The following is a 10,000-nucleotide window of genomic DNA, read 5'->3' on the forward strand; positions in this document are numbered from 1 at the left end:
GGACGTCATGTATATTTGATATTTTGTACTCTCTCTCTCTCTAACGACAAGTTAGGGTATTTAGATGAAAAGGGAAAGAACTGCTGGTTTACACAAATAAGAGAAATTTTATGTCAAACTGGTTTCGGTATTGTGTGGCTACATCAAAGGGATTGGGGATGTTAAATTGTTCCTGAATATATTCAACGAACCTGGTCTGGGGCTATTCGAGAGATAAGGAGACAGAAGATCGTACCCCTCCGACCCCCCCCCCCCCCAACCCCCCCCCCCCCCCCAACTCCGCCCCGCCCCACCACCCCGACCCCCGACCGCACCAGACCCTGCCCCCCACCCATCCACTCTCCCCCTACACCGCCCCTTCCCATGTGTTTGTTTTATGGCTTGAGGCCGATGTACAATAAACCACTTGTCTTTGTCTTTCTCTCAGTACACGTACATTCGTCATCACACACACACACACACACACACACACACACACACAGAGTCACACAAATGCACAGACATAGGCAAGCACGCATAAGTTCACACTCGCACGTATATGAAAGAGAGAGAGAGACAGACAGACATAATACAGACAGAGACAGAAGCTGGAGAGGAAGGGGGAGAGAAAGAGAGGGGGAGGGGGGGGGAGTGGGTATGGGAAAACAAATGGAAAGTCAGATGAACAAAAGAAAGAAAGAAAGAAAAAGTTAGATTTTTTTTTTTTTCATATTAAGAGAAAGAGACAAAATGTAGGCTACGAGTGCAAAACAATCACATTCCAGAACATATTTACAAAATATGGGTCACAACATTTTACTGCCGACAGACAGCACGGCATCAAATACGCACGAAAATTGCCGTTAAACTACTAGCTCCCTGAATTTGGGACGCTCACTCGAGTAGGAAATTACCCTGTGAAAGATAGCATCTAAAGTGGTGAAGGCCCACCCGGCCAGATCAAAACGAACGTATTTCAGTGACATTCTGGTGCCAGCTAAAAAAAAAAAAGTGGTGCTGTGGCACAGGCAGTGAGGCGGTGGCCTTTTTTTTTTCTTTTTTTTTTCTTTTCTTTTTTTGATCCAGTGTCATTCACCAGTGATCAAGAGTTCGAGGCCAGTGTTCACCAGTGATCAAGAGTTCGAGGCCAGTGTTGTTCACCAGCGATCAAGAGTTCGAGGCCAGTGATCAAGAGTTCGAGGCCAGTGTTCACCAGAGATCAAGAGTTCGAGGCCGGTGATCACCAGCGATCAAGAGTTCGAGGCCGGTGTTCACCAGCGATCAAAAGTTCGAGGCCGGTGATCACCAGCTATCAAGAGTTCGAGGCCAGTGTTCACCAGAGATCAAGAGTTCGAGGCCAGTGTTCACCAGTGATCAAGAGTTCGAGGCCAGTGTTCACCAGAGATCAAGAGTTCGAGGCCAGTGTTCACCAGTGATCAAGAGTTCGAGGCCAGTGTTCACCAGTGATCAAGAGTTCGAGGCCGGTGTTCACCAGTCAAGAGTTCGAGGCCAGTGTTCACCAGTGATCAAGAGTTCAAGGCCAGTGATTCACCAGTGATCAAGAGTTCGAGGCCAGTGATTCACCAGTGATCAAGAGTTCGAGGCCAGTGATTCACCAGTGATCAAGAGTTCGAGGCCCCGTTTCGGCCTGGTGTTGTGTACCTTGGGAAAGGCACTATTCTCCAATTCTCTCACTCCACTCGGGGTGTGAATGAACGGTGGTTACCTTGCTTGACTTCAACTGTTATACCTGTTACCTATCTCTTGACTTCTGCTGATGTCTCTGGGACACCACTGAAGACATCGCCACCACTCTCCTCCACCTGTCTCTGTCCTGCACCGCTCTCTGGGATTCCGCCAGGTTCATGTCTGTCCATTCTTGGGTATTGTCTTCCCACTTCTTTCTCCATCTTCCTCGTCTTCGGCTTCGTCCGACTGTCCCTTGGAAGGTAGTCTTTGCAAGTTATATGGAGCGGGAAACATGTCCACGCCATTGACATCATTTTCCGTTTCTTGACGACTGTGAGGCGGCCACCGTGAGGTCGTATTGCTTGTTGGATTCTCTTTGTTTGTCACAATTATGATCTGTGCAGTTGATGACAAAGACCTTCATGTAGGCATTTGCTGTCCAGTTCTGTTCTGTTCTGTTACTCAAAGAGGCGCCACTGGGTTCTGACATATTCTTATACACTAAGCAGATACCTGCCTGAGCAGCGCATTTCTTTCTTCTTTTTTTTTCTCCTTTTTTTTAATCTGAAAACTTTAATCCAGGAAGCATAAATCAGTTCTCCAGATAACATTGTCTGTGTGATAGCTAAATCATGGACACTCTTTTGCACGCTTTAATGTTAAGTGATTGTGACGAAATGTCTGGGTTTTTCCAGTGAACTACTGTATGTGCATCTTTGTCAGTGCGGTGATGGAGTCTCCCGTCGGACCGACGGATGAGCAGGCAGGCAGGCAGGCTTATCTGTCGGTGTGTGTCCTCGTATGGGAGAAGAGGCCGATTCTGGATGCGCAGCACCGTTTCCCACAACAGGTGTTGCAAGGGAAAACGTCTCCAGAAGTTGAGCCCTGCTTCCTTCGCTCACGCTTCTCCCAGTGCGGCGTGACGTGTACAAGAGACAGTGGCATTGCATTCAAAAGTTAATCGTTCCTTGTATAAGATAATGAATAAATCAATTAACTCTCTCCATACGAACGGCGAAAGAGACGACGTTAACAGCGTTTCACCCCAATTACCATCATCAAAATATTGCGAGCGGAACGCTCTTATACTGAAGAGGTGAATGTTGACAAAGAATACCACAGTTCTGACGACGGAAGCTAAAGGTTGGCTCGTTCAGACACCCACTGGACATCCGAGGGGTCTGTGTAGAGGAGAAGAGAAGACTGGCCGTACTGAGTGAGTTAACCACGCTTCGTGAGTTGACCAGCGCATTTCTTTGCATGTCTGCTGAGAGTGGCCAAGTTTCGCAGGCAAAGATGAAGACTGACGAAACAATCAGGCACTGGAGCACAACAGGTGCGTCCTGGCGCGTGCACCGATGTTCTTGTCTCTCCACATGAGTTGGAGTCTGTCTTGCTATCGCAGCTGTTGTTTGTGCAGTCTTTTCCACGATCTCAGGTTTTGAACCTTCATCCGATGTGATGCTTTCTGGTTTCGTCTTTCTACGTGGTGAGGTATTTCACCGCTTAATTGATGTGTCTTCTGGATGCTATTTCTGTTCAGGGTTTCTTCAGTCAGTGTACACTGGTGCTCAGATCAGGTTTTTTTCTCTCTCCTTCTTCGTCTTCTTCCTGACTTCGTTGTTTGATTTTCTGTACTTCTGTGCGCCTTCTGGGTCACCTTGTCCTTTCTTCAGTTGGCGTCTCTTGTCACACAGCTCTGAGATCTCCGTTCTGACCCAGCTTGACTGAGGATTTTTGAGGCGCTGATGTTTTCCATTCTTCTTCTTCTTCTTCTGCGTTCGATGTTTTGGCTGCGTCAGACGGTCACCCCTGTCGCCACGATGTAACCCACGGTCTTCTCCAGGTCGTGGCGGTCTCCCCAAAGCTGCGCCTGTAGCTCTGTGCCCCCTGGCCAGGTTTGACGCCGTAGAGCTTCATGGGTTGGGCAGTGTTGGAGGATGTGTTCAGGGGTCTGGGGTCCAGTGCCACATGGACACTCATCAGTGTGGGCGATCTTCATACGGTGAAGGTGACTCAGTAGTCGGCAGTGGCCAGTTCTCAGTCTGAAGAGGACTGTCTGCTGGTGTCTCTGGAGCTGGTGGATTGGATCGACACCACTGTTTGCACCCAGCCTTCTCTTCCACTGGTTCTGGTAACGGATGTGGATGATGGTCCTGGCCTCTCTGTAAGTCACGGGGTGGCTGAACTGCTTCATTTTGCTGCCTGCCTTGGAGAGAGCATCGGCCTTTTCGTTCCCCGTGACCCCACAGTGAGAAGGAACCCACTGAACAGTGACAGTCGACCGTTTTGAAAGGTCATGAAGGGCTGCTTTGATGTTTGTCAGCTGCTGTTCGTTTCGATGTTTTCCATTGATTTCATTGGTTGTTTCAAGTACTGCTGTGTTGTACGCGTTGACTGCAGACTTCAGGAGCCAGTTACATTGCTTGGTTCTAACTTTTTGACAGTTACACGTGACTAAATGCCTACGTTGACCGAACTACGCCATTGGTCAGTTCCATACTACACACAGTTAGTAGCGGGTTACGACCATGCTAGGCTCTTCCGTCCGAGCAATGCAACTGGCTCCTATTGTTCTCATCTAGAGTTCCCAGAAGTGTAAACTTCCTTTCAATAAATGCTTTGAACTATCACCTTACTGCAGGGTTCTGAATTTCTTCAAGCTGAACCACAATCTTGTAAACTGATTTGCTGATCTTCTTAAGAGGCAATCTGAATGTCATCATCACCAGACCAAGGTCGTTTCGTGTATCTGCCCCCGGAGAATTGCGGGTGCGTGCGATGTTAACTCTTGATCATAAGCGTTCGCGATTCGGGTACCAGGGTGTAATCAATCTGCTTGTGGGGTATACTGTCTTGGATGTGTCGTGTCCATCTTCTTGTAGTTTGGTGGACACCAGGAGCCAGTTGCATTGCTTGGTTCTAACTTTTTGACAGTTACACGTGACCAAATGCCTACGTTGACCGAACTACGCCATTGGTCAGTTCCATACTACACACAGTCAGTAGCGGGTTACGACCATACTAGGCCCTTACGTCCGAGCAATGCAACTGGCTCCAGGAGTATTAGTTCCGACCATATTGTTGGTGGCTGCAAATTCAAGAAACCGGGGTCCTCTTTCATTTCAGTTCTCTCAAGGTCTGACAAAGCGCGTTGGGTTACGCTGCTGGGCAGGCATGTGCTTAGCAGATGTGGTGTGGCGTATATGGATTTGTCCGAACGCAGTGAGGCATCCTTGAGTAACTGAACTGAACCGAACTATCCAACTTTCTCATTTCAATTACCTTGTACCACTTGGACATTATTTCTGATAATTTTGTTTCGTCAGTGACTCCTTGAGGCTGGTTGTTCAGTGAAGTCTTCTGCATTGTCCTCGCTGAAGTCGGAAGTGCATGTGTTTGCCTGGGCAAGTGTGATGTTGAAGGGTGCTGCCTTCGGACGGATGGTCACTGAGTGATTAGTTTGCTGGAAACTGGGCGGCATCGACTGGTGAAGGTTCCTAAAATGGTCGGTGGAGGGAGAGGACTGGTCCCCGCCTTTCTATGCCAAGCCCTTCTGGCACTAGTGGATATGAACTTGAATTCACTGCCCCGATTGCCATATAAAAGTCTATGGGACATTTAATCTTTTAAAGCTAAAATCGTGTCATTGCAATCCCTCCACTTGAAACCTTGTTTCTTTGACAGCGTGTCTTTTTTGTATTTTCTTTTTTTTTTTCTTCCTCCCACTGCGATGATTACTGTTATTCCTGTTCGTCCGCTCTCTCACATTCTGCCACTCTCCCAGCCCCTCCTTCTGATCAAATTCGGTACATGCTGGACTCAGTAATACTGTTGGGATGGACAACTGAGTACTGCGTGTGATGGACTGATACTGTGTGTGATGGACAACTTACGGGTACCTGTGATGCACTGAGATACCGTGTGCTGAAAGCCGGCCGGGACGGATGCCGCTGGACTTGTTCCATTGCGCACACGGTACACGGAATACATTCCTGTACATCAGTTCTGCACCCACTCACGCCCCACGATCCCATGCCCCTGATGGTTTTACCTCCACCCCACTGACCCCACTGACCCCTCTACCCCCTTCCCGTCTCTGTCTCTCTCTGCCGGTCTCAGTCCGTGCCTGTCTGTCTGTCTCTCCAGTCTCAGGCGTGTGTGTGTGTGTGTGTGTGTGTGCCAGTGTGCACGATGTGTATGTGTGTTCGTTCGTTCAAGTTCAGTTTAGTTTAACGTCTTTTCACTCTTAAGTGATATTAGACGAGGGTAGGAAAAAAATCGAGGGGGGGGGGGGTGCACTGTGCGTGCCGTGTCAGTGTTCACTGTGTGTTTATGTTCCGTGTTCAGCTGAGTGTGTTTTAAGCGTCAGTCAGTCTCTCAACACGATCTTCTTCATTCGTCTGGTGAGCCGGCATCACTCCGCCCCTTCTTAATGGCGAACCTGCCAAATAAAATTAAAAAAAAAAACAAAAAAAACAGCGTGAGATGCCCAGGTCTCTGTCTCCGGGATGTCAGTTTTCAGTCTGGCACCACTGACTGCATCCCGCAACCGGCGTCCTGATCACTCGTTAAAACGCGCGCCGTCACTTTACTTGACGCTAACCTGGTTGCCCAACCCTGTGAGCTCAGATGCTTGGAACGCCGCCGAACTTTTCGATCCGATCTTCGGCCCTCTCTGGCTTTTTTCACAGGTGATGAAAACAAGTTTGTGACTTAAAGTGCTGCACTGCACATGCGCGGCAAGCCAACACTGGGCTGAGCCGGCGCAGCGGCACACAGCCAATCAACAGTGTTGTTTCAACAAGGCACGGCAGTGCAGTTTTTGTTCAGGAATGCAGACGACGCCATTTAGCAACTCGGGTGATTGAGGACACATTCTCTCACTCTCTGTCTCTCTTTCTCTCTTATATTTTTGTCGAACATTTTAACATCCATGAATTCAGGTACCTATTTTGCCGCCGGCATTTTTTGTGTGTGCATGTATGAAACGATATTACCATTACGGTAAATGCAAGGCATATCTATAGAATGTTGGACTGATTACGATAGTACAAGAAACTCAGCGAAGAAAATTTATTTAGAACACTACAACACCAACCTCAGAAAGAAAAAAAAATCATTGGCTAATCGAATTGCACAAATGTGGAATGCACTACCAACCGAAGTTAAAATTGCACAAAATACTAACACACTTTCAAAAATCTCCTTGACACCAATACCATCTGAAAAGAAAAAAAGTTATGATGAATGAAAAAGAAAGTTCTGGCAGAAGCGTACTTGCGTATCCCGCTCAACAACAACAAACGAAAGAAGAAAATAAAATAAAAGGGAAGAAGTAAAGATGATGATTCGATGGGGACATAAAGAAGGCCGAGAGGTCTTGGCCGCAGATAACCTGCCAGTCCCTACTACTACTACGATGTTGTAACCCATTTTCAGTGGATTTCGACTACGTATTTTGTATGTTATTTCACTCAGTTTTCATGAAGATTCAGTCACTGAACTAACGTGCCACCATCTCGCTTTTTCTGTTTCTGGTCAGTTCCACAAACCATGAAACTGTAACCAATAGGTGCAATAATTTAGCCGGGACGCTGAAATAGGAGTCAGTTGTTTTCGTTGTTGACCAACAAATCAAAAACAACAACGCAGAAGGTAGACATTTATCACCACAGGTAAACTACATACCGGCTTGGATCAATATTGGGTGTTGGGCTCAGTCTATTCAGTTTTTCATGCATATAATGTATCTCTCGCTCGCTCGCTCTCTCCCTCTCCGTGTGTGTGTGTTGTGTGTGTGTGTGTGTTGCTTTAAATTTCCCGCAAAGCCATGCAGGCAGTTGCTCTGTCTCAGGCGTCCCCATCTCTCTCCGCCGAGTTCATCTCTCCTCCCTGCCCCCCCCCCCCCCCCCCCCCACCCCCCGTCCCCCCATCTCTCTCTCTCTCTCCCTTCTCTCAGTCTCTCTCTCTCTCACACTCTCAAAACGGAAAGATAAGACACCGTTTTCAGTACTGAAGTGACAGATGAGTATTTTGCTGTCTTGCTATGTTACTGGCGGGCGGAAGACCAACAGCGAGAAATGAGATTGAGAGACTGGAGTCAGTGCTCGACCTTGGACACAGAAACAGACAGATGGACTCGGACCCGGCAGCAGCAGGGAAAGGATTGTCTGTGTGGTCTGGAAGAAGCACTGAGGACCGATTCACCGGCTGTTCCTCTGTGCGATCCACCGTCTCAGTGCGCTTTGAACTGAATGATCGTGCAGCTCGCACAATACCGATGTGGCTTTTTGAGTTTGACTCTTTTCAGTCTCGCCTTCCCGCCGTTTTCGATTCGCCTACTGACTTTCTTTAGCCCCCTCCCCTCCCACCCACCCCCGCCCCTCTCCTCTCTCCGGTCTCTCTTCGGTTTTTCAATCACGCGCACGCGCTCGCACGTGCATACACACACACACACACACACACACACACACACACACACACAGAGACTGGGACACACACACACACACACACACATCCTGGGACACACACACACACACACACACACACACACACACTGACGCGCGCACACACACACACACACACACACACACACACACACACACACACACACACACACTGCTGCCGCGCGTACATGGATAACTCAGTAATAGCAGGAATATATTTGAGGACAGATACGAAATCTCACTGAGATCGCAAGCAGAACAAAAAGGCGTGTTGTGCACAGACGCAACTGAAAAAACTGAAGAACTTTCTGAGAAGCGGTAGACTGTACTGATGATCTGGGGGAGGGTAGACACATCAACCCAATAGGTATTATACACATTGACTGGGGGAGGGTAGACACGTCAACCCAATAGGTATTATATACATTGACGAACTGGAAAAAAAGGTGAATCGGAATCAACATGCAGTCACTTAGTGATCTGCGGATCAGGAACTATGATGATAGGCAAATCAGGATGACACCGTCTTCAAATGTGAATTGAATATCCTAGGAATGCACACACACACACACACACGACCGAAGACACACACGCCCGGACGCTACACAGCACGTGCACGCTACCACCTCTACAACCGCAAGACCTGCGGCGTCAGTGGCGCTTCATGTGAGAGCGTGGCTGTTCTGTGGCTCACTTTTCCTCGTCGCCTTCAAAGCGGTGAGCATCGGTGGTTAGTTCAGCTGGCCTCGCCTCATCTGTCTGCAAGCGGTACGGGTTGTGGTTGTTTCTGGATTCCATATTTTTTTTCTTCTCCTCCACCACCACCACCTTCTTCGTCGTCTTATTCCAGCTTCCTTCTTCACCGCCTCCACCACGCCTGGGTTGGTTTTTTTTTGGATTTTTTCCCCGCTTCGTACGTACACACAAGACACAGTAAAGACAGTGTGTGAATTTTTGTGTGGTGGGTACACTGACTACGAGTGTTCTTCTTGCGGTAAGTTTGTTTTATAATGTTTTTTTTGTGTGTGTGGTTTTTTTTTTAACGCTTTCTCTCCTTCACTCAGCTACTGCGGTCTTTTAAACTTGCACTGTAGCATCCTAAACTTAGCTCCAGGAATTTAGGATGCTAAATTGCCGACATTACCTTGTGGAATCTTTCTTTCTCCGAGTCGTGTTTCCGTCCCATTTAAATGGTAAGGAGCCGGTAGGTGAACTTAACATCGTCGCGGAATTAGCTTTGTTGGGTGAATATGGCGGGTGTTTTTGTTTCGCAGTTGAGGCCAAGTTCACCGTCGTGATGGCCCAAGTTTGAGCATGCTGGGTTAGAATGAAAGAACAGAATTACAGGTATTATTGAGGAAGCGCGCGCGCAAACACACACACACACACACACACACACACACACACACATATATATATATACATATATATTATTGCTTTCCCCGCAACCACCGCCCAGACCCCCTTCACCCTCCCAACAGGCTCTTCACGTTCCCCACCCCCACTCCCCAACACACACACACACACACACACACACCTCCTATGTAGTGTTGTAGAAAAAGCACCGCGAATCATGAATCGGGACAGTGAGAGCGCCAGATGCCGCTAATGATATTGACAAGAGTTTTCAATTCATTTCCATCTTGTGGCCGCGAAGACTATTAAAACGAAATTACGTATGAGTCACGGTGACAATTATCCAGTAGACCTTGAGTCACTGATACACTGAAAATGTCAGCTTGCGAAATACTAGTTTCAGTTTCATCCAGTTTGAAGCGGAGGTGAGTCAGCCGCGCGGGGACTGATTCATGTGCCGATGCCGTGCGAAACATGAAGTCATTTGATCATTCAAGTTGATATATATATTTTTTGGTATTTGTATT

At 47.9% G+C, this 10,000-nt stretch overlaps 1 protein-coding gene across 2 annotated transcripts in view; it reads left to right on the top strand.

Moving 5' to 3' along the window:
• Positions 1–8,757: 8,757 nt before the first annotated feature.
• Positions 8,758–10,000, top strand: part of LOC143299526 (uncharacterized) — a 66,728-nt gene continuing 65,485 nt past the window's right edge. For both annotated transcript variants that reach the window (XM_076612797.1, XM_076612798.1), the window contains exon 1: positions 8,758–9,111. The gene's annotated coding sequence lies outside the window, so the exon portion shown is untranslated. The remainder of the gene's footprint in view (positions 9,112–10,000) is intronic.

This window comes from Babylonia areolata, chromosome 25, assembly GCF_041734735.1.
Source record: "Babylonia areolata isolate BAREFJ2019XMU chromosome 25, ASM4173473v1, whole genome shotgun sequence".
NCBI lineage: Eukaryota > Metazoa > Mollusca > Gastropoda > Neogastropoda > Buccinidae > Babylonia > Babylonia areolata.